General features: G+C 45.2%; 1 protein-coding gene across 1 annotated transcript in view; it reads left to right on the top strand.

Annotated features, from left to right (window-relative positions):
- The window catches only part of dpp10 (dipeptidyl peptidase like 10), a 942,753-nt gene that overhangs the window by 181,076 nt on the left and 736,153 nt on the right, over positions 1-25,524 (top strand). The window lies entirely within an intron of this gene.

The raw sequence follows: 25,524 nt of genomic DNA, 5'->3' as shown, positions 1-25,524 counted from the left end.
AGGTGGTGATATTATCTAAGAGAATGTGCTAATTAAGAATGGATGGCAGGACACTCAAGGTACAGCTCTAGTGGGGGTGGGGTGGAAAGACTGACAGGGCATTACAAGTATAGATTTAAAAATAATGGAAATAGGTGGGAAAAGAAAAATCTATATAAATTATTGGAAAAAACAAAAGGGAGGGGGAAGAAACGGAAAGGGGGTGGGAATGGGGGAGGGAGTTCAAGATCTAAAGTTGTTGAATTCAATATTCAGTCTGGAAGGCTGTAAAGTGCCTAGTCGGAAGATGAGGTGCTGTTCCTCCAGTTTGCGTTGGGCTTCACTGGAACAATGCAGCAAGCCAAGGACAGACATGTGGGCAAGAGAGCAGTGTGGAGTGTTAAAATGGCAAGCGACAGGGAGGTTTGGGTCTTTCTTGCGGACAGACCGCAAGTGTTCTGCAAAGCGGTCGCCCAGTTTACGTTTGGTCTCTCCAATGTAGAGGAGACCGCATTGGGAGCAATGAATGCAGTAGACTAAGTTAAGGGAAATGCAAGTGAAATGCTGCTTCACTTGAAAGGAGTGTTTGGGCCCTTGGACGGTGAGGGCCCCAGCTATGCCTGTCTCTTTATGGGGTATGTGGAACATTCCTTGTTCCAGTCCTACTCCGGCCCCCTCCCACAACTCTTTCTCCGGTACATCGATGATTACTTTGGTGCTGCTTCATGCTCTCGTCGGGACCTGGAAAAATTTATTAATTTTGCTTCCAATCTCCACCCCTCCATCATTTTCACATGGTCCATCTCTGACACTTCCCTTCCCTTCCTTGACCTCTGTCTCAATTTCTAGTGATAGACTGTCCACCTATATCCATTACAAGCCTACCAACTCCCACAGCTACCTCGACTACAGCTCTTCACACCCCGCTTCCTGTAAGGACTCCATCCCATTCTCTCAGTTCCTTCGCCTCCGTCGCATCTGTTCTGATGATGCTACCTTCAAAAACAGTTCCTCTGACATGTCCTCCTTCTTCCGTAACCGAGGTATTCCACCCACGGTCGTTGACAGGGCCCTCAACTGTGTCCGGCCCATCTCCCGCGCATCCACCTTCACGCCTTCTCCTCCCTCCAGAAACATGATAGGGTCCCCCTTGTCCTCACTTATCACCCCACCAGCCTCCGCATTCAAAGGATCATCCTCCGCCATTTCCGCCAATCCAGCATGACGCCACCACCAAACACATCTTCCCTTCACCCCCCCTGGCGGCATTCCGTAGGGATCGTTCCCTCCGGGACACCCTGGTCCACTCCTCCATCACCCTGTATTCCTCAACCACCACCTATGGCACCTCCCCATGCCCACGCAGAAGATGCAACACCTGCCCCTTCACTTCCTCTCCCCTCACCGTCCAAGGGCCCAAACACTCCTTTCAAGTGAAGCAGCATTTCACTTGCATTTCCCCTAACTTAATCTACTGCATTCGTTGCTCCGAATGTGGTCTCCTCTACATTGGAGAGACCAAACGTAAACTGGGTGACCACTTTGCAGAACACCTGCGGTCTGTCCGCAAGAAAGACCCAAACCTCTCTGTCGCTTGCCATTTTAACACTCCACACTGCTCTCTTGCCCACATGTCTGTCCTTGGCTTGCTGCATTGTTCCAGTGAAGCCCAACGCAAACTGGTGGAACAGCACCTCATCTTCCAACTAGGCACTTTACAGCCTTCCGGACTGAATATTGAATTCAACAACTTTAGATCTTGAACTCCCTCCCCCATCCCCACCCCCTTTCCGTTTCTTCCCCCTCCCTTTTGTTTTTTCCAATAATTTATATAGATTTTTCTTTTCCCACCTATTTCCATTATTTTTAAATCTATACCTGTAATGCCCTGTCAGTCTTTCCACCCCACCCCCACTAGAGCTGTACCTTGAGTGTCCTGCCATCCATTCTTAATTAGCACATTCTCTTAGATAATATCACCACCTTTAACACGTCTTTGTTCCTTTGTCTGTGACATCTTTTGATTATCTGCTCCTATCACTGCTTGCTTGTCCCTACTACCAGCACCCCCCAACTTCTCTCCCCCCACCCCACCCCCCACCTTAAACCAGCTTATAATTCACCCTCTCTTAACTTTACTCAGTTCTGCTGAAGGGTCATGAGGACTCGAAACATCAACTCTTTTCTTCTCCGCCGATGCTGCCAGACCTGCTGAGTTTGTCCAGGTAATTCTGTTTTTGTTTTGGATTTCCAGCATCCGCAGTAGTTTTTTGTTTTTATCATTGCTCAATAGCCTTGGCTGCTGGAAGGAAAATTGATATGTTCCTCAGTTGCAAGAACTGAGTTTTCTTTTGGCCAAGCTTAATTGGGCCCAAATCTATGCTCACCTTTGTTAGGCATTGTCGTATTTGCTGACATCCTCACTTATATGGCTTTAAAGAGTGTGTTATTATCAGCATAAACTCTGCGTTTCTAAACTTAATACAGCATTATTACGAAGTACAAATGTCAGCTAAGACTTGGGGCTGAAATTTGCCGTTGGCGAGCAGGGGGGTGGGGCCCGCTCGCCAACGTATAAAATGACGCGGGATGACGTTGGTGGGAACCCCCGACGTCATCCCGCCCCATTTAAATTTTCAGGAAGGCGGGGGTGCAGCAAAATCAGCTGCCGGCCCACCGACCTGTCAATGGCCAATTGAGGCCATTGACAGAGTCATTTAAACAATTAAAGGACCCGCTCGTCCAACCTTAAGGTCGGTGGGCAGGCCAGGAGCCCCGGCGGGGAATAGAAAAAACATGAAACCTCATCCACTGGCGGGATGAGGTTTCATGTAGGGATTTAAAAAGTTTAATAAACTTATAATTTACATTATGAACATCTCCCATCTCATGTGACATTGTCACATGAGGGGGACAGGTTAGGGATTTTTTTTCTCTAATTTTCATATTTTTAGAAGTGTAAGCGATCTCCCTGAGGCAGCACTTAGCCTCAGGGAGATGTGTGCTCTTTCACGTGCATGCGTGAAAGAGCGCACTCTTGCTTTTAGGGAATTCCCCCCTACCTGCACAGGAAGCGCATAGCGCTTCCCACCAGACATCACGCTGGGTGGGCCTTAATTGGCCCGCTCACGTAAAATGGCGGCAGGGTCCCATTCTCCGGTGGGGATCGGCTCCCTGCCCGCCGGAGATTGGGTCGGGCCTGCCCGCCCGACAGGCAGAAAATTCTGCCCTTGGAGTTGAAGTAACAGACTGAATTTTCAAGCCTCCTGCCCAGCAGAAACAGGAGATAGCACCCCAAAAATGGAAGGCAAAAATCATTAAGGTAAAAGCAGAATACTGCGGATGCTGGAAATCTGAAACAAAAACAAAAATTGCTGGAAAATCTCATCAGGTCCGACAGCATCTGTGGAGAGGAAGACAGGGTTAACGTTTCGAGTTCGAATAACTCTTCATCAGAACTAAAGAGAAATAGAAATGTGGTGAAATATAAGCTGTTTAAGGGGGGTTGGACAGGTGAAGCTGGATAGAGAGCCAGTGATAGGTGGGGGCAAAGGAGAGATTGCCAAAGATGTCATAGACAAAAGGTCAAAGAGGTTGATGGTGGTGATATTAGCTAAAGTGTGCTAATGGTGACATTAAGGGTAGAAAGCAGGATGAGCAAGTGACTGATGTTCCTAGCGGGCATGGGGTGGGGGGACGGGATCAAAATAGGTTAAAAGGTGGTAAACAATATGGAAATAAATTGTAAAAATATTAATAGAAATAGGTGGGAAAAGAAAAAAATATATATAAAAAATATATAATAATTATTAGAAAAGGGGATAAAAAAGGGGTGAGGATGGAGGACAGAGTTCATGATCTGCAGTTGTTGAACTCAATATTAAGTCTGGAAGGCTGTAAAGTGCTTAATTGGGAGTTGAGGTGCTGTTCCTCCAGTTTGCGTTGAGCTTCACTGGAACAATGCAGCAGGCCAAGGATGGACATGTGGGCATGAGAGCAGGGTGGTGTGTTGAAATGGCAAGTGACAGGAAGGTCTGGGTCATGCTTGTGGACAGACTGAAAGTGTTCCGCAAAGCGGTCACCCAGTCTGCGTTTGGTCTCTCCAATGTAGAGGAGACGGCATTGGGAGCAACGAATGCAGTAGACTAAATTGAGGGAAGTGCTAGTGAAGCGCTACTTCACTTGAAAGGAGCATTTGGGCCCTTGGACGGTGAGGAGGGGGGATATAAAGGGGCAGGTGTTGCACCTTCTGCGGTTGCATAGGAAGGTGCCGTGGGAGGGGGTTTAGGTGTTGGGGGTGATGGAGGAGTGGACCAGGGTGTACCGGAAGGAACGGTCCATACGGAATGTTGACAGAGGGGGTGAAGGGAAGATGTGTTTGGTGGTGGCATCATGCTGGAGTTGGCGGAAATGGCGGAGGATGATCCTTTGAATGCGGAGGCTGGTGGAGTGATAAGTGAGGACAAGGGGGATAAAGGGGATCCTATCATGGTTCTGGGAGGGAGAGGAAGGTGTGAGGGCAGATGCGCAGGAGATGGGTTGGACAGGGTTGAGGGCCCTGTCAACCACCTTGGGTGGAAAACCTCAGTTACGGGAGGAGGAAGACATGTCAGAGGAACTGTTTTGGAAAGTGGCATCATCGGAACAGATGCGATGGAGGCGAAGGAACTGAAAGAATGGGATGGAGACCTTACAGGAAGCGGGAGGTGAGGAGCTGTAGTTGAAGTAGCTGTGGGAGTAGTGGTGGGCTTGTAATGAATATTGGTGGATAGTCTATCACCAGAAATTGAGACAGAGAGGCCAAGGAAGGGAAGGGAAGTGTCAGAGATGAACCATGTGAAAGTGATGGAGGGGTGGAAATTGGAAGCAAAATTAATAATTTTTTCCAGGTCCAGATGAGAGCATGAAGCAGCACCGAAGCAGTCATCGATGTACAGGAGGAAGAGTTGTGGGAGGGGGCCTGAGTAGGACTGGAACAAGGAATGTTCCACATACTCCATAAAGAGACAGGCATAACTGGGGCCCATGCGGGCACCCATGGCCACACCTTTTATTTGGAAGAAGTGAGACAAGTTTAAGGAGAAATTGTTCAGTGAGAGAACAAGTTCAGCCAGACCGAGGAGAGAGTTGGTGGATGGGGATTGTTCGGGCCTCTGTTCAAGGAAGAAACAGTGAGCCCTCAGACCATCCCAGTGGGGGATGGAGGTCTAGAGGGATTGGACAGCTATGGTGAAGAGGAGGCGGTTGGGGCCAGGGAACTGGAAATTGTTGATATGATGTAGGGTGTCAGAGGAATCACGGATGTAGGTGGGAAGAGACTGGACAAGGGGAGAAAGAGTGGAGTCAAGATAGCAAGAAATGAGTTCCATGGGGCAGGAACAGGCTGACATGATTGGTCTGCCAGTACAGTCCTGTTTGTGGATTTTGGGTAGGAGGTAGGAGCGGGCCGTCTGAGTTTGGGAGACTATGAAGTTGGAAGCTGTGGAGGGAAGATCTCCAGAAGAGATGAGGTCAGTGACAGTCCTGAAAATAATGGCTTGATGTTCGATGGTGGAGTCATGGTCCAGGGGGAGGCAGGAGGAAGTGTCTGCGAGTTGGTGCTCAGCCTCTGCGAGGTAGAGGTCAGTACGCCAGACAACAACAGCGCCACCCTTGTCAACAGATTTGATAACAAAGTCAGGGTTGGACCTGAGAGAACGGAGTGCGGCAAGTTCAGAAGGAGACAAGTTAGAGTGGGTGAGAGGAGCAGAGAAATTGAGACGACTGATGCCACACCGACAGTTCTCAATGAAAAGATCAAGAGCAGGTAAGAATCCAGAGGGAGGGGTCCAGGTGGAGGGAGAATATTGGAGGTGGTTGAAAGGATCCGTTGGACAAGGAGAGGACTCCTGCCCAAAGAAGTGAACATGGAGACGAAGGCGGTGGAAGAAGAGTTCAGCATTGTGCCGAGCCCGAAATTCATTGAGATGAGGGCGCAAGGGTATGAAACTGAGTCCTTTGCTGAGCACTGAACGTTCAGCATCAGAGACGGGAAGGTCAGTGGGTATGGTGAATACACAGCCGGAGCCCGGGATGGGGTCGGAGGGGTTGGCCATGATGGAGGGTCCTGGATGGATGTTGGTGTCGATGAGTTGTTGGAGCTTGCATTCCTTAGCATCTGAAAGAAAGAGACAACGTTTCTTGTTGAGGCATCGGATGAGATGAATAATAAAATGAAACTGGGGACAAGGACAGCTTAGAGATAGAGTGAGTCGGTGCTACTGGAGGGAGAGGTCAAGTGTGTTCATATAGTGGTGCATGGCACTGAGTGCGGGTCTCAGGATGTGACGAGAACAGCAGTCTGAGGAGCGTTGTATGCCCCGGAGATACCTGTAATCCTGGGTGGGTTCGAAACATGAGGGATGGAACTTCAGTTGGAATCCACGTGAGGTGAGACGGAGACAGGCAAAAATCATTGTCGCCCTCAGTGTGATCTTAGCAAAGGTCTCCACAGCTGACTGCAGACCCCTCAGTCAGGCAGTAGACCCATTCAAAATGTTTGATGAGGTCCTATGACATGTAGAACCCTGATGCCATTTTCAGACCAAACTGGTCAAAGCATGCACAGCTCATGTTCTGACCAACACTAGCCTTGCCATACAGCATTCGTACACTTTCTTCCTTGTTTTTGTGGAGCCAGGATAAATTTTCTGGGCTCCACTAATTGGGCGCTTCCCCAATCCTCCGCTCAAGACAAAAGGATTTCCCCCCACCTCCTCTCACTTCTTTCCTACCTTCTTGCAGCCTAGAGGCCACCTGTGCTGCCCAGTAATTCCCCTAGTGAACAAAAACAGAATTACCTGGAAAAACTCAGCAAGTCTGGCAGCATCGGCGGAGAAGAAATCAGTTAACGTTTCGAGTCCTCATGACCCTTCGTTAGAACTGAGTACATTCCCCTAGTGAGCTTGCCCCCAGGTGCTCAAACTCCAGGTGCAAGTAACTGTCCAAATACTAATGGGGCCAAGCCCTTCGAATGGATTAAGTCTCCTTGCAGGATTAGCAGGTTCCTCAATGGCATGTTCCATTAGCCAGATGCCCAAAGTCCATTCAAGAAAAACACCCACACCAACATATTATCTATGATATGATAGCATACAAGGTTACAAATTAAATCCAGAGGCTTAGGCTAATGATTGCAGATCTGAGTTCATATCCCACATCAGCAGCCTGGGGAATTTAAACTCAGTTAATAAAATATAAACCTGTATTTGAAAAAAAAAAGCTAGTATCATAATGGGGACCATGAAATTACAGGATTGTTGTTAAAAATCCGTCTTTAGTGAAGGATATTTGGTGTCTTTACCTTGTCTGACCTATATGTGACTCCAAACCTACAGCAAAGTAGATGAGTCTTCGGTCTGGATTTTTACTCCTAAGTCGGGTAGCACGAGTTGAGAAACTTCCCGGTTTGCGGCACCTGCCTCAGGAAAAAGTGCCCTGAACGTCAGAGTCTTCTTTCTGGGGGAGCGGATATGAGTTGGAACCTGCCCCAACGCCCCCAGACACAGATTGGAAGTGACCATGTGGGCTGCCGAGTGCCGAGGAGGACTGTTTAAAAGGCCCGCTTCAGTTCTCTGGAACTTCATCCCAGTTAAACATTAGGCCCTCTAGCCCTCATCCCCACCCATGCCATACATGTCAACTCATGTCAAACCAAGGCCCCCACCCCCAATTGTCTCTTGTACTCTCCATGCTAACCAATGCCCCCATTCACCCCCTATATTGCCTCATATATTCCATGCCAACTCAAGCGCCAAACCCATCCTCAAGGCCCTTTACAGCCATTATGCCAACCTTAATGCCAGCTCATGACCCACATCCATCTCCATGGACCTTTATAGCACCTATGTCAACTTAGTGCCAAGTTATTCCCCCGCCCGCAACTCTTTGTCCTTGCATCCTCCATGTCAATTCAAAGGTTGAGTATTCTGTGATGAGTAACACATTTCCAGATTCTCCGAAGTCTTTCCATCACAAGTCAGGAATGTGATGGAATACCCTCCACTTGCTTGGATGACTGTTGCTACACCAACACTCAAGAAGCTCATTCACTCCCTTCACCACTGGCAGTGTGTGCCATCTATATGATGCACTGAAGCAACTTGTCAATGCTTCTTCGATAGCACCTCACAAATTTGTGACCTTCACCACCTAGAAGGACAAGGGCAGCTGGTGCACAGGGATAACAATAACAGCAAGTTTCCCTCAATATTGTGCACCATCCTGACTTGGAAATATTTTAGCTCCTGGAACTGCTTCCTGAAGAGCACTATGGGTGTACTTTCAAACTGCAGTGGTTCAAGAAGTCAGCTTACCACCGCTATAAGGGTGTTACCTCCAAATCCTCTTACTCAATATTAATTTGTTCTTTTGAGACTTTGACCATACAGGCAATAAGAGATAATCTAGTGGAGTAACTCAGGAAACATTTACAAAGCAACCAAAGTGATATTTAACAAAGCTAGGCAGTGACTTTACTGGCTTAACGCAGTTCTTGCTCCCCAATTCAGTTTAGGGCATGAGGTGACACATGATCTTCTCTTTTTCTCTGTCTCTTGAATGTTATGATCTTCTGCTCCAGCTGGAAAGCAGTCTTCAGTTCAGTCTTCAAATTCAGCATGTTTGATAGCTCAAACCTTGTGCTTTTTAGTTCTTTCGAAACTATATGTGGATGGCTTCTCCTGTTTTTGGATTCTGATTCGTTTAGGTGGTGGATGATTATCTATTGTATTAATTATTCATAGGACCATCTCTCTCACTGTAACCTCTCCTGTTGTCTTATTAAATTTTGTGAATTCCCACTGAGATAACAGGCCTTAAAGGTAGCTTCTACATTTTCTTTTAGTTTCACCATTTGCTTATTCGAGATAAGAGAGTGTGGTGTCTGGCACAACTGATTAGCATTTAGGCTCAGTAACCCAGATGCTTAATTGATGCGTAGGTGTCTTGTAGAGCTCTTATCTCCCTGTGCTTTGTACAACTTAATTAAAATATAGTAAAAGAGTGCAGAGTGGTGCACAGTCTAATAGAAATTACAAAGTTACGGAGGTAACATAAAGTCTACATAAATACTTACAAAAATCAGTGCCTAAAGATGACTGGTGTGTTAAACTTAAGGTACTGAATTACAGATACAAGATGTAGCCTAATACATTACAGGTTCATAAAGAATACAAGTCACAAAAACTATATAGCTATGAAAACTGATTACAGAACTCAACTCTATACTTACAAAGACAAAGATGGTTACATATTTACAATAGTATGAGTTAAAAAGACTAAACTAGTTCTGACTAATTGTATAAAATTTTGCAGTTGTTTTACTTTACACAATTTTAACAGGGGCCTAGTCATGTGACTTACTAGCGTCCTGTTTTGAGTACAGTTCAGCAAAATATCGGGTTGAGTTAATTGATTAATATAGTTTGATTACTTGACCATTACCATAACCAAACTACAAACTAATTATCAAATCTGAACTTTTCTGTACCACCTTCTTAATGTCGTTTAGGGATGGGCAATAATTGTGGACCATGCCAGCAATGTCCACATCCCAATAATGAATAAAAAAGCATTCCAACTCATTTTGATTATTGTTATATTAAACCAAACCCCAATAGATGTTAATTAATCAGAATGGATACAATACAAAAAGAGTTAACATATAAAGAGTAAACTATAATAATTGTTTCTGCAGACAGTCTGGTATAATTTATAAAATAGGTTATGTATAATTTCTTTTTCCAATCCATGCTGATCCTTAAGCCGATGATCAGGCCTACACTCGGTGGGAGGAACAAAAATTGGTTTCATGCCAGCATGAAATCACAGCAGGATCAGCCGATGGTTTCCACCATGACAGATCGCAGATCATGCTAGAGGCTAGCATGAAACCAATTTGCATCCCGCTGATGGGCAGGATGCAAAGTAAGGCCTGACTGAAATCCTTCCCCCACACCCGATTTACCGTTAAACTGGCCGGATAAACACGCCAGTCCAGAACACGTCTGGACAAGTGTGACATGCAAAAGTCAGGACTTACCTTTAGGGCCTCACTCAGATCGCAAGCATCCAAAGGGAAAATGATGCAGGCGACCTACAGCTACCAGACCCTGGAGGAACATGTGGACTGCATGTTGGGTGGATCCTTATGCACATGGATCCGCTGCAAAGAAGCTCTCTGAAGGTGGGATGTCCCCATGTGGCAGCTTTGACTTCGCTGAGGCTTCAGATCTTCATGGACTTCGTTGATGCTTTGGACTTACTTTGGGACTTCAGGGCTTTCGCCATGGGCTTGCAGCATCTTCCAAGGAATTTGCCATGGGCTTGTGCCATCCTCCAGGGCCCTCGCCATGGGCTCGTGCCATCTGCTAGGGACTTTGCCATGGGTAGGTATGGATGAGCAGTGAAGGGGGGGGTTGGGAAAGAGGAAGATCTAGGTGTGAGTATGAGAGGAAAGTGTTCCGGGGGGCTGAGATTGGGAGTGGTAGGGGGGCGGGGGAGGGAGAAGGTGTTAGGGAGGGATGGGTGAAATTCAGAGGGGGGTGGTGAAGGTGCTGGGGGTGAAGTTGGGACGTGAAGGGGTAAAGGTGTTTGGGGGGTGAAGTTGGGAGGGGCAGGGAAGTGTAAGGGGGGGGAGAAAGGTGTACGGAGGGGGGAAAGTGTATGCAGGAGGGAAGGTGTAAGGGGGTGGGTGGAATGTCCAGGTGAACATGCAAGCGAAGGGGTCTGTGGAGCCAATGTGAGCCTCCTGGGGAGCGAACTCAGGGTGGGCGTGGTAGGATGGAATTGTGAGTGTAAGAGGGGGCAGAGGGAGAGGGTAGGGTGGGAGGGTGAGGGTTCATCAGTACTGGTATAAGGGGCGATGAGGGTGGTTGTTGGGGACATGAAGATAAACATGGGCCTTGGGGATGGGAAGGAGGACGTCGGGGAGGTCAATGTCAATGGAGGTGGGATTTTCACAAAGGTAGGGAATGTGCATGTTCACCTGGACATTCCTGAAGGAGAAGGATTCGGGCTGTAGGGTAATGGTGGGGAGGTAGAAGGTGGTGCCAGGAGGTCCACTGTGATGGGGGAAAGGACATGGGTGGCCGGGGGAGGGGAAAGGATGGGGGAGCTTATCAGAAACTTAATGACTACCATTTCGCAGAAATCAAAAGTGAGCAGAGCCTGGTGTTGGACGGGCACAGGTGCTGCATGGGAGTGCAACCCGTGAGTGGATGGAGATGCAGGTCAGCTCAGATGGACAGCTGACAGAGAACCCAGCGGGCAGCATTGAAAATGCTCAGGACAGTGAGATCAGTGTGATGGATGAAGGTTCTGCATGTGTGGGAGAGTGCTTGCATGAGGTTTCAAAAGGCCCCACCACACACTCTTCTCCATCCAGATATTCACCTTGGTCCAGCTTTGTGCAACTGAACTGATCATGTGGGGCGGGGGAGGATTCGCAAAGCTTGTAAATGAAGCTGAAAGACAACATTATGCATTATTCAGTGAAAGTGAAAATATTTTCAGATTATAAAGTGACAAAATATTGTTCACCCGTGGAACCACTTGTGATCAAAATTTCTTAACTTTTCTAGGCCTACCACTTTTTTTAGGTGCTGCCCTGACATTCATAGCAGGGTGATGACAACCTGTGCACTGGTTGCCTCTGATGACTTTGGTATGCATCCTCTGGAGAGCTGAGGCCTCGAGGGCTCCTGCTTGCTTTGGCTGTCCTCCAGTGGGCCAGCTACTCCCTCTGCGGTGACAGAGGACGAGGTTGAGGGGGGTCACATGCAAAGGGGAGCGGACACTCTCTGAGATTCCCGAGTCGATGGCCCAGGGTGTCCAGCTGCCACTCCTCCACCCTTTGTGTGTCTGAGGACCCTGTCCTGATTCCTTGAGAGGGCGGAGCACCTGGAGGGATGTCGAAATGCCCCATTTCCCTCTCGCGTATCCACTGTAGGAACTCACCATTGGCTACTGTGATGGAGTACACGTCTGTGTGCATCTCTGCGCACTGCTGGACCAGGGCCTTCATGGTGCCCGCCATCCTTCCCATGGAGACCTCTATGCACACACATATGGTCACCACTTCATCAACAAGCAGGCGGATGCACTCCTCTGACTCGGGTGCCACTCTGTTATGGGTTTCCAACAGCTCTGCTTTGTGTCCCTCCACCTTCTGCTGACTCTCCACAACGAGTTGGAAGGCCGAATCCAGAGACTCCTCATCTGAATCAGACCTCACAGATGCTTCTTCCCCCGCAGTCTTCCGAGTGCCGGGGAGCTCGGCTGGACCTGCCTCTTCCTGCTGCGGCCTCGTGTCCACGCGGCGACCACCAGATTGTGAACCCGAGACTGCTCTACATCTCGGTCTGGCTGAAATGTGTGTCTCTGCGCTGGTGGAGGGTGTGGGTAAGTGATGTGATGGGTCTTCCAGGCTGCTTATTTCCAGCTCTTCAATGGAGGAGGTGTCCTGTTGGCTGGAGGTGAGGACCTGGGTGGAGCTAAGGGACTGGTTGGCAGAAGGCGCCAGTCACTTGGCAGAGCTCCTTGTGAACCAAAGTAGAGATAATTAGTGCATGGCAGCAGAGTCAAAAATAGGAGAGAGAGCATTCACAGTTGTGTTGAGAGAGAAATGATTTGGTGCAGGATCCTCACATGGATGTTTGCTACCAACCTCACTATTGCCACAGGAACGGTCCACATCCTCACCAACCAGCATGAATGATCTCAATCATTCCATGGCATGCTCCTCAAAATGAATGAGGGGCCTAATATCGGCCACTCCACCCCCTCCAGTCTGGGACCTCTCCCCTGTGTTGTGAACCAGCTTCTCCTGCATGAAAACAGATGGAGAGAGTGTGAGCAGGACACATGCCATGGCAGATGATAAGGATGCGTGGAATGTTTTTGTGGTGAGCGTAGGCATGGACGGGATGAGGACGTGAGGTCCGAGGATATGAGCCTGACGGACATGTGAGTGTGTGTGAGAGAGGTGTGAGATCCCTGTGGATGTTTGATGGGTTTGGGAGTGTGTTGAGAGTGGTGAGGTGGTTGACTTACCCTGGCGGAACGGATGAGATCATTCATCCTCCTTGCACTGGATGGCTGACCTCCTCTGTGCACCATTGGCGCTGACCCCACTGCCACCGCCTCCCAGGCCGGATTGGTGACTCCGGTGGACCTCCAGTGGACAGGTGGGGTGGGGGGGTGGTAGAGGACATCTCGGCGGTCCTCAGCGGCGTCTAAAAGGCACTCCAGTGAGGCGTCACTACATTTGGGGGCTGCCACTTCCTGACTTTTGGGGCCACCCATTGCCTGGAATAGCCGTGGTCTGTAGAAATTAAATAGGTTGTTCCCTGGTGCATTTTAAATATGGCGCCCGGAACAAAGAAGCTCTGAGCTGATGACGTGGCGGGCAAATCTGAGACCATCAACCAGCAATCCATCGCGTTTCCCGTGCGTTTATTATTAATGAGGTAGGACACGTTGAGAAGTGAACAATACGGCACAAAAACTGCGGTCGTCAGGAAAAATGTTGTTTTTATGCCGGCCACTGTGCTTAGTACAATTCAGGGAAAACTCTGCCTCATGTGCAACCTGTCCTCATAATTTAAGACTTATCATTCAGGTTAATCTGCATTGTACTTCTGGCATCTTTCCACTTAGACAAAATCTAATACCTCACCGAAACTCCCTAAAAGTCTACAGATTTCCAAAGTAAAAAACAAGCCCCAGTTCTATAAGCCTATTCTCTAATAAATAATGATCCATAGACCAGGTGTTTTATCAGAGGTTAGTTCCCTTATGCCTTCCATGTATCATCTGACTTCATATAATCTCCAGAAAAGTAAGCAATGTCATGTTTTGTATCTATTGGCATTAGTTTTTGCAATTTGTAAAGTTTCGTTCTTGTTGGTCTCATATGCTGAACTTAAAGCAGGGAAATAGCTAAATTAAATAAATATACTTATAAGCATATTCATGTAACCTAGGGATTTCTCCAAAAATAAAGCACTGTAATGTCATAAATAATTCATGAGTCCAAAGGTACAAATTAATTTAATGTATAAACTACAACAGAGCAGAAATTAACTTTCTCTGAATCAGGTTTCTAATGAGCCAAAAGATTTTTCCATGGATTTAAAAAAAATGTAAGTAATTTCATGGGAATGGAAAGATGAATTTCAGATATGTTTAACAAATTGCATTCACATTAACATCATTTATGTAAATAAAAAATCTAAAGAAGCATTTCATATCCAAATTGAGTATAGATTATAAACTTGTGCATTACCTAATATGAGTATATATTATGCCTGGCAGATAGTGTTGTACAGTGTATCAGAGAATCTGACATAAGTAAAATAGATAAACTCTCTAGTTATATTATGCATCCTGATAGAGTTATATTAAATGTTGTGCCTATATTTACAAAGGGCAGTTACTCAGAACCAGTAAAAATATAGGCTCATGAGCTTAACTTCAAGCTGCAAGAAAGAATCATAACAGATCTGTTATGTGCTCATCTTTAAAGAGAAGGAACTATTAAAGAATCAGAATAGTTTCTGGAAAAAGAGATGTAGATCAGAATTTAATGTGGGTGAGGGGGGTATAGCCCACTAGTTTGAAACTGGTGGGAGCACCACACACTTTTCTCCAGGAGATCCAATGCTACTTAATTCCAATCAGGCATTTACTTGGGTAGCAGTTAGCTTCCCATCTAATTAAGCTCCCAGTAGGTCAGAAATCCCTGCCCTGGGAGCTATTGGCCAATCAGAGGCTGCCAGCTCCGCAGTACTAGCAGCACCATCGAAAGCAGCGGCCACAGCCTGTATTATAGTGGGACCTACCATGAGGATTGCAAATGGATTCCACAGTGTGGGCGGGATGGGTCATGGTGAGAGGGTCAACCGGTTTCCTGCAGGGACCCACCCCTTCTTAAGGCCAGGTCCCTCAATCCGGCATATGGTGCATGTGAGAAAGGATCACCCCCACCAACCCCCTTCCTTTCCCCTCTGCATTTACCCAGCCATCCATGGGCTTGAATTTACCTGTGGTGGGCGCATGTGATTGGCGGGCCCAGGAGCAGTTGCAAAACGGACCGCCAACCGCAATTAGCCCCCAACCGCAATTTCACGCTGACTGGACATCCAGCCAATGTGAAATGTGCACTGAAATGCTCAGCGCTGCCGGAATGGGCGTGGGAGGAGGGCGGCTGATGACATCACCGCGAGCATGGGTGAGCACTGCAAGAGAGCTCCCTGAAGGCAGACAGCTGCAAGCCTTCAAATGATCAAATAAAGATTTTAAAAGCTGAAAAAAAATGGAGATGCATCACAATCAATCATCTGAAAATATAGCTGATAAAAATGCTGTCCACAGGTATTTATTTTGATTTTATTTCATAACAGAAATTTCATCCCGCCCTTGGATGAGGTTTGATGAAAAATGAAAAGGCCACATGGCCGGTTTGCCCGTCCGCCAACCGTAAGGTTGGACGGGCTGTGAAAAATTGGAGATAATTTTGCTGTCAATGAGCTTAATTGGCCTCTTAATTGTTGGCGGGCGCGCTTCCGACATTTGTGTGCGCCCACCAAGCAAAAGATCATGCGAGTGCACGATGACATTGGGACGCTTGCCCAATGTCTTTTTGTGTGATTTTATGCCCAATCTGGTCAGCCGCGTGCCTGCCTGCGGGATGTAAAATTCAGCCCGTGGAGTCCAACAGGGATCTGTGGAAGAGTTGTTGTCTCACACCATGTTTATTCATTGTTTGGATGAAGACATTGGGTGGTGAGATGGGAGGGGTGAATATTTGTAGTAAACACAACAAATATTTGTTGGAGTTAGGACCTTAGTTGATAACAATCGTATGCAGGTGGATCTGGGCACAATAGAGAATTGTGCCGATGTCTGGCAGCCTGATTTCAATATAGACAAAAGTAGCATGTTGCACTTGGGCAGCGGCAGTTCCAAGGATCTGTACTCCATGCAGGATTGCAAAGGTTAAGGCTGTTAAATGGGAGATGGAGATGTGGATATAGTTCAAGAATTGTTGACGGTCCATAACCAGTGATATTGCAAAAGCGAACAGGATGTTAAAATAGATAACCAGGACAATTAAATTATATTAAAAAAAAAATAAAAGTAGAAGTATACTGTAATCCTTTCTTGGTCCAACCACATCTGGGAATACGGTGTCAAATTTTGGTCCCTGTATTTGGTGGGTGATATTGAGACATGGAAATAAGTTCAAAGGAGGGTTATCTATTTTACTTATATCTGATACTCTGAGCCACATGTAACACTTCATCTGCCAGACATATGTGTACCTCATATTAATTAAGGCACAGGTTTATAACTAAAGCTCAACTTTGTTATGAAAACACTCCTTTAGATTTTTGATTTGTGTAATGATATTAATATGGAATGCAATTGGTTCAACTTACCTGAAATTCATCTTTCCGTCCCCACAAAATTGTTACATTACTAAACATTTGGAAAATCTTTTGGATAGTTAATTTAATTTGGACATTTCCCTGCATAAAGTGCAACAAATCAGAACCACATGAACAAAAAAAATTTCATAAACTAATGCCAGAAGATACAAAACATAATGGCCAGGATTTCCCGGTTGGCGAGTAGGGGGGGGGGGGGCGGGGCCCACTTGCCGACGTGTAAAATGACGTGGGATGACGTCAGGCGGAACTCCCAACGTCACCCCGCCTCATTTCAATTTCCAGGTCGGCGGGGGCTCAGCCGAATCAGCTGTGCGCCTGCCGGCCTGTCAATTTCCTATTGAGGCCATTGACAAAGTTATTAATGTTTACCTTAAGGTTGGCGGGCAGGCTGGGAGCCTGCCCTGGCGGGCGTTAGAAAAAGCATGAAACCTCATCCACGGGCAGGATGAGGTTTCATGTATGTTTATAAGTTTTTAATAATAATAACAGTGAAACTGAAAGTGATGGACATGTCTCAATTCATGTGACAGTGTCAGGGAATTTCTTTTTTGTTTTCAATATTTTTTAAGGTGTAGCCGATCTCCCTGAGGCGGTACTTAGCCTCAGGGAGATGAGTGCGCTCTTTTGTGCGCATGCGGGAAAGAGCTCACACTTGGCTCAGGGAATCCGCCCCCCCCGCCCGCCTTGCGGATGTCACGCTGGGCGTGCCTTAATTGGCCTGCCCACGTAAAATGGTGGCGTGCCCCCAATCAGGGGCGCCGATCGTAGGCGCGCCCCCACATGCCCGCTCTTGAACGTTCCCCCCCCCCACCCAACGGGGGGAGAATTCTGCCCAATGTTACTTGAAGTCACACAATACCTAGGAGGAGCAAGTGGAATAATCTCTGATAAATGTGAGGAAAACTAAACTTTATTTTGTCTTAAAAACATTCTATATATAGAGGCAGTAATCATAAGAAACAGCGGGAACGAGATGCAGTGATCAATGCAGTTGCCTGTGGAGTCCAAAGAGCTAATAAAAGCAACATTTTAAAGGAACTCAATTAGAACTGCTACTGATAAACAGCAGATTTGTTTATTTGCTTTTTTTACAGTGCGCTTTATATCAGGAGGTTTATATTTATTATTCAATTTATTCATGGTAGAAAAAAAGGAGATAACAAGCTAAGTGGACTATAAAAATAAATAATGCTGCAATATTAATGAATCCCTGACAGTTTCCAATACAAAAGATATACCCTTCCAGAAGTGGGTTTTGGCACTAATTGTAAAGAAAATAAATGAATTCACAATAAACTACTTTTCTTACAACGCAATGGAAAATGACTATTTCTGAAATTGTAATTAAATTTTACCTCTGGGATGTCCTACCCAACATGAACCTGGTGGTTGTGTAAGTAAATTGGAGCCTTTACTGGATGAATATTCTCCAGTGGATCTTCTAAAATGTGACATATCATTGGCAAACAGTTTAGTGTTAACAAAGTTCAGTACTATACTAATAATGTGGAGTGTAAATTTTAAATGTATACATCTACAAGCAGCAAGCATAGACTTTATTCAAGCTCTTCAGCATAAATGCACATGCCAACAGTTACAGTAAGAGAGAGCTTTTAAATTAATATTCAGGCAAATCCTCCATTTGTGGAATCTTGGAAGGTTAGTGCTAGATTTCCTTTATTTTACTGTTTATTTTACCGTCTATTTTATGGTTGATTTAGGGTTGATGAAAGAAGGAAGTAGTTCAGGGAATTATAATATTGAATTACCACCTGTAAAAAAAATCTGCACTACTTTCTTCCAGGAGTGTTGAAGGTGCATCACCTGCATTTGCTGTTATCCAGCCTTCACCATGCAAATTATATAGAAGTGACTTTATGATATAAAACATTCAAATTTCCTTCTTTGGCACCTGTAGTCTGCCTCCCAAAATGTAAATGGACATAAAATAGCAGTTGTTGATTGCTAGGTGGTGGTAACCAGGTGAAAACGCAGTTGAAGGGCACCATCTGCAGATTTCATATTGGTTAAAAAAAATTACTCAACGCTTGTCTTCTTGGCACTTGGTGCTGTGCAGTCTTGCTAAGGGGTTGAGCATTGCTCCTGGTTCAATGGGCAGGATTTTTCGGAAGGCAGTGTTTCCTGCCCTGAAAACATCAGCAGTGCATGAATTCTTGCCAATGTTGGCTCCGTGGAGCTTAATTGGCTGGAGACAGGACTCCAAATGTCAGAATCTGGGGATTGATGATTGGTTTCAGGTTTCAGTTTATATTTGTCCCTCTCTCAGGAGAGAGACCCGCTTCAGAGAGTTGCTGGGCACTTTGATTGGCTAGTAGCTCTGTAGACTCAGCAGCGCCTTCAGGATTAGTGGCCACTGCTGGGACTGTAAGCAATCCTCAGATTCTAAGTACCTGGACCCCAGGACCAGGTAAACGTGGGGGGTCCTCATGACAGGGACAGGAATGGAGGCCCTTGGGTGGGAGGAGGTGTAGTTGGGCAGGTGAGTCGGGGGGTTCATGCTGGAAAGATTGGAGGGTGGGAAAATGGGCCTCTGGAGGGGACAGACCTTGGGGAACTCTGATTGGGAAAGAAGGCCAGAAGCATCCTCTTTCCCTCCCGAGTCCTGACCAGGCTAACCTGCTGGCCTCCCCCTCCCCTTCCCACCCTTGTCCCTGACCTCCTCCCACCAGCTTCCAAATTGCGGCTGGGCAGGAAGTCGCCCTTAAGTAGCCAATAGTTAACTATTTAAGGGCCTCGACTGGGACAAGGGTGGGTGGGCCACCCTATATCTTGCCTATCCCATGTCAGATTTTTGATAGGTTTGGGGCAGCCTCCTTCTGCTGTTAATTACCTCATCATACACTGTCATCCTTGACTGAATGTAATAGGTCTACTCAGCCTATTTCTGATCCATTGATTACAGGACTGCTTAACTTGTTTGACAGCCTGATGTTTCTGATGTTAAAGCAATAAGATAGTAGTCTAGCAGTTTCATTAAGCTTGTTTGTGAGTTATGCTGATGCTGTTTTTGGCAGATCCTTCTATAAGCTACATTGACTCAGCGTTTGTTCTTCTCTTGATGGCAATTGAAGTGTGAGGCATATGGTTGGCCATAGGGATGCATTTTATTGTGATATATGCAATCTTGTTTCTGCTGATGACCCACAGCCTCATGAATACCCAGTTTTCAGTTGCTATATCTATCTTTAGTGTGCCCCACACTACAGAATGGGGAATGTCTTATGGTGGAGACAAGCCTGTGTTTTCACAAGACCCATACAGTTCTCATGGGGAAGATGAGTTTTTGTATTCACAAAAACTGTGCTGTGGTCATTCCTACCAAAGCTATTGTGGTGAGATATTCTTGTGGCAGGTAGATTGCTGAAGACAAGGTCATGTAGGTTACCTCCTCATACTTTTTCCTCACCATCTGATGTAGATCCAGTCTGACAGTTCTTGTCTTTGAGGATTTTACCAATGCAGTTAGTCATAGTACCTCCGCATCATTCCAAGTGGTAGACATTGAATTTCCATGTCCAGAATAGGGAGGTTTCTTCCCACAGAGCTTCTTCCAAGTGACATTCAACTTTGAGGAGTATGCACTGGAAAGTTGAGTCGGTGGTGATCAGCAAGGAGGTTTCGTTGATCTTGTTTGATCTGAAACTGAGAATTGGGCCTGGGTTCAATGTTGAGGACTCCAACCTAAACATATAAAGCCGTGCTTCCACCTCTGGCAGGTCTAACCTGCCACATTAATATGAATATTAGTTTAATATGAATGGCAGTTTTGAAAGTGTTGTAAGAATGACAAACAATGTATAGTTAAGGTTGGAATATTAGATGAACATAAACAATATTAAAAATAAAGAATTTCATTTTAGTAATTAGAAATAAGATATAGCTCATAATAACTGCTACATGGTATTGCCATTGCAATATCACTAAAGCAAAGATCTTAAAATCGTGACCCTTATCACAAAAGCTGACATTTATGTCGCTTTGTAATCCTTTGGATTCCTAGAAGAGTTACTTCAGGAGAATAACTACACTAGCTCCTGTATTTAGTACACTGACAGAACATGATGTGGGGCAAATATAAACTGAATATAAACCAGTCATCAGTCCCCAGGTTCTGACATTTGGAGGTCATCTATGTCTGCTCTGCCCCATACCATAAACCTAATCCTCTCTACTCTATCAACTTCTGACCATATCCAATATGATGTAACCATATTTCCAGACAACATTCTAAGTATGAAAACTAATTTGGCAAATTATGACATATCTTTTTTGAAAATCTACACCTAACATTTATGTATCACTTGCTATCTAATGACCACATTTAGGATTAAAAATTATCCTGGAGCCAGTGAAAATGTTAGGTTCTGAATGGAGCTTAGTAATAAATCACTTTCTGAAACACATTACTAGCCCTAATTATAGGAATCAGTCCAAAAGCTGGTTGGCTTGGTAACAAGTTTTTGTTTGAACAGACTGCCTATTTTTGGTGTTCATCAGGGCTTATCATAGAATATGTGTCCACTGTTAATTGGCTGAAGAATATAGGAAATATATGGACTTAAAAGCATCATCACAACCATTCTCGATTTTTTTTTACTCATTCATGATATGTGGACTTTGCTGGCTAGGCCAGCATTTATTGCCCATCCCTAATTGCCCTTGAGAAGGTGGTGGTGTGCAGCCTTCCCGAACCACTGCAGTTCATGTGGTGTAGATACACCCACAATGCTGTTAGGGAGTTTGTTCTAGGATTTTGACCCAGCAACATGAAGGAATGGCAATATATTTCCAAGCAAGGATGGTGAGCGGCTTGGAGGGGAACTTCCATGTTCCTATATGTCTGCTGCCCTTGTCCTTTTAGTTGGTAGAGGTCATGGGTTTGGAAGGTGCTGTCTAAGGAGCCTTGGTGAGTTCCTGCAGTGCATCTTGTAGATGGTACATACTGCTGCCACTGTGCATTGGTGGTGAAGGGATCGATTATTTGTGGATGGGGTGCCAAACAATTGGACTGCTTTGACCTGGATAGTGTCAAGTTTCTTGAGTGTTGTTGGAGTTTCTATCATCCAGGCGAGTGGAGAGTATTCCATCGCACTCCTGACTTGTGTATTGTAGATGGTGCACAGGCTTTGAGGAGTCAGGAGATGAATCACTTGCCACAGTCTCTGATCTACTCTTGTAGCCACAGTATTTATATAACTAGCCTGGTTCAGTTTCTGGTCAATGGTAAATCCCAGGAAATTGAAAGTCAGGGATTTGGCGATGGTAATGCTATTGAACTCCCAAGGGGTGAAAGTTAGGTTCTCTCTTGTTGGAGATGGTCATTGCCTGGCACTTATGTGGTGTGAATGTTGCTTGCCACTTGTCAGCCCAAGCCTGGATATTGTCCAGGTCTTTGACATAAGACAGTTCCCTCTCATGGACACGTATATCTTGTGATCTAAACTAAAACTACTGCTCTAAAATTCACTTTTGGACAGTCAATGCAAGATAATATGTATTGTTCATTCCCATGGACGAACGATTATACCAATTTTCATTGCCTTAATTTGTTCCCTTATGTTTTAAATTGTATTTTTGACAGTGGCTCCTCCAGCTATTTTTGTGAATTTTGCTGCAGGAAGTATCCATGATGGAAGGAGTTGTCTCTTTGGTTCTGCTACCCATAAATATAAATGGAACTTCTACTTAATTGCCCAATTATATTATATTCTTGATAAGGTGACTGGATCACTTCCAATCCATCCATCATTCAAGTCTCATCGGCAATGGAAACCTTAAGAAACATGATATTAAATTGCATTGAAGCATTGGAAAACGTTACACTTGTATTTTAATGGTTGTGAGGCTTTGTGTCATATACCTATAGGTGTGTCAGAGGTTAATACACCTTTTTCATCACTCTGGCTATGTCATTAAAGGAAATGTTGAATAAAAATGGAAGAAACAGAAAAACAATTTTAAAGCACTAAATTTATATTTTTGTTTAAATTGATTATTATTTTACTTTAGGGAGATGGTTGAAGATAGCATCACTTACTAGCTGACAGAACACGCCATTTAGAGAATAATTGATACATGGCTGTTACGCAAAGTTTCAGTGTCTAACTGATTTGTATATGCTATCTACATAAAATTTTATACTAATCTGCAATTAGAAGGCATGAGTCAAATTAAATTGGAGCAATTTTGTCTGCCCAGATTTATATTTTTTTAGCAGAACTTGAACCTCCCATAACTATTCCTGACCCAGCTTTACCTGTTTGTTGATAGATATTTTTATTATTGCATATTTAACAACATTAATCTGTCAACTGAGAGAAACCTTCACTTTTCAGTCAAAAGATTAATACGCAGCCCTCAGGACTGTGATTACACAGTGAGATGTATACAAAGGTCCCTACTCACTCTTGAGCGTTAGATTTTGTTGCAGTTAATAAATGTGTGGAAAATATCCTGAAGAAACCATCCTTCAACTGCATGAAGATGAAAGAAACGTTTAACATGGCACCTTCATTACATGAGTTAATCAGGGGAAAAGAAATCTGCCAAAGGAATGTAATACAAATAGACAGGAGGGAAAAAAAAAGAAGGGGATCAAAATGCCATGGGAAAATAAAAGTTAATAACAGATGCATTAACATCACCACTGATCACTAAGCAATTAACTTAAAATTTATAGGAATTAAATATTCCACTTTCAGGCAGTGGTTATTAAAACTCTTCAAGCAGCAAGTATCACTGAAGTGAAAAACATAATTTTCCAACTCACTGTTTCTTAACTAATTACTGACAGTACGTTAAGCCATCCAGCAATTTGTAGTTGAAAACATATTTAATTAACACTTTAGGATGTATCAAAATATGTCTGATAGTAGATTTATACTATACGTTGAGTGCAAGAAAAAATAGCATTTAATCTTATTTTTAAAATTATGCATGCACCATTATGTTTTGTGTACACAGTGTACTGGTAAAGTAACTAGCATGTATATAGTTCGAAAATTATGTGACCCTCCTTTGTATAGAGCTCTATAGTTAACAAGAGGAGCCACAATTCTAATAAGCAGTCACACTTTTTTGGCAGATTGTCACAGTGATGCGCTTAACTGCTGTGCTGATTTATCAGTGCTCTTAAATGCCCACTGGTCCAGGCTACACAGCAGTATTGTCAAAGAAAATGACAATTTAAAAGCAGCCTGGAAGTGGGATTTGATTATCTAATTTCAAATTACAGTTACGACAAGGACAAGTTGATTTATCTTTCGACTATGACACTCCAGTGGATGTCATATACCATTTAAAAGTTAGCATGGCTTTGTAACCTTCAGTCTGTTGGTTTCATAGCAACATTAAGAACAGCAGTAGGCCATTCAGCTCCTAGATTCTGATCCACCCTTAAAATAGGTCATGGTAGATCAGCACCTCTACTCCATTTCCCGCTCCATCCGTTGATACCACTATCTAATAAAACTCTACTCCCCAGTCTTGAAAGCCTCAATTGTCCTGTCATCCATTGTCTTTGGTGAAGGAAGTTCAAAATTTCAATCACCTTTTGAGTGAAATATGGGCCAGAATTTTACATTCCCCTACTGGCAGATTTTTAGGTAGTGGGGAGCATGAAATTGAAGCGATGGGATTTCCTCTGGGTTCCCGCCTGCCCCAACCATACAGCAATTTTACACTGGGGCGGGCAGGGCCTCGCACAGGGAGTCTGCCCTTGCCCCAGTTGAGGCCCTTAAATGGCCAATTATTGGTCACTTAAGGACTGTTTCCCATCAGCCTCAATTTTTAGGCCGGTGGGAGGATTGGACTTGCACAGGGAAAGGCCAAAAATCAACAGAGTTACATCTCGGGTGGGAAGGGAGGAGGGGGCACCTCCATCAGACAGCCCCTTCTGAAGTCGGGCACGTCCCCGCTTAAAGTCCGGTGCCCTCCGGACCTTCCTCCACTCACCCAGCCTCTCCCTGAAACCCCAACCAATCAGACTGACCAGCAGCACTGTAAGATGGGGCTTCCTTCTGAGTGAGGGGCGGAAGTCCTGCCTGCAACCACTTAACGCTCATTCAAGTATGAAATGACTGTGGGGCACTCAGAGTTGGCGGGGATGTGTTCCCCCCCCCAACTCTTCAGATGGCTGGAAGCGAGACCCCTGCCATCCAAAAAATTTAAGCCATGGTTCCTGGTTTTGCTCCTGAATAACCTAGCTCTTATTTTAAGGGTAAAATTTTTAGCTGGGCAGGTGGGCGTGCGCTCGACCCAACCGAGCGAAAAATGACGTCAGGTGTGCGTCTCAACGTCATCGCACGGTCGCGCGATATTTCGGTTGGCGGGCGCGCGCCGGGGTCGGCTGCACACCCGCTAACAATTAAAAGGCCTGGTAAGGCCTTTAAAAAGTTAATTTTGTTAAAGTGGCCTTTGCACATTTTTGGGAACCTCATCCATGGGCAGGATGAGGTTTCCAAATGCAAATAAAAATAAAATCAAAGCTTTCATTTTTCATTAATAACACGTCTGTGCTCATGTGACAGAGTCACATGAGGGGGACATGTTTCATTACATTTTTATTATTTTATTTATTTCTTTTTATATATCTTCCTCTTCCTGAGGCAGCTCTGTGCTCAGGGGGATTACGTAGCACGCACTCGCACACATGCGCAAAGGTCACGCTAGGCCTGCTCGCCCTCCTACCCCCGCCCGCACAGGCAGCGCTGAGTGCTGCCGCTCGCGTTTCACGCTAAGGCCCACCAGTGTGAAATTGCCTTCCGGGCTGGATCACGGGTAACAGTCGGCTTCCCAACCGCCCCCGCCCACCCCCGCTGAGCCCGCACGCCAAGGGTAAAATCCTGCCCTAATATCATGGCCCTTTGTTTCTGATTCCACCAGCAGAAGAATTAGTTTATCAGTATGAATCCGATGAAGTGCTTTAAACATTTTAATCACCTTGAGTTTTTCACCCGTCAGTCTTCTCTAATGATGAACCCAAGTTTTTGCAACCTGTTCTCAGACTGAACCCACTAAGCCTATGGGGAAA

This window comes from Cetorhinus maximus, chromosome 11 (assembly GCF_964194155.1).
Source record: "Cetorhinus maximus chromosome 11, sCetMax3.hap1.1, whole genome shotgun sequence".
In the NCBI taxonomy this organism is placed as follows: Eukaryota; Metazoa; Chordata; class Chondrichthyes; order Lamniformes; family Cetorhinidae; genus Cetorhinus; species Cetorhinus maximus.
Note: the sequence above shows the minus strand (reverse complement) of the source record. Positions and strands in the feature narration are given on the sequence as shown.